A 464-nucleotide genomic window follows, 5' to 3' on the forward strand; every position below is an offset into this window, starting at 1 on the left:
GAATTACCTGTAAAGTAATATTGATTTCAAGTAACGTTTTAAATTTTGCTCATAGCGTTGTCCTGATTTTTTTTTGTTTATATATAACGGCATGCAGATAACCTACAATCATGATTAATGCAGTCTTTAGTGTTTCACTATATGAGGAATCCGAATATACCTTTATTTTGTGGATTTAATTTAGCTGAAAACACGTATGGCTCATTTATTCTTGAAAATGGTGGGTAGGGGGGAATTCGATAATTGGGATAACCATTCCAGCAATATGCATATGGACTTCAATAGTGAAAAAATCTTCGAAATAAAAGTCATGTAGCATTACAATACCTATAAAACGCCACCGCAACTACCCTACTATGTTAAAGCCTAAGAGAATAATAAGAAAATATGTGTGAATAGCTTTTGACCTTTACCAAAGATAGTACTAAGATTCACAATAGCTTGGTTATACTTCTTATTTTATC

The sequence above is a fragment of the Penaeus monodon genome, chromosome 22, assembly GCF_015228065.2.
Source record: "Penaeus monodon isolate SGIC_2016 chromosome 22, NSTDA_Pmon_1, whole genome shotgun sequence".
Lineage (NCBI taxonomy): Eukaryota > Metazoa > Arthropoda > Malacostraca > Decapoda > Penaeidae > Penaeus > Penaeus monodon.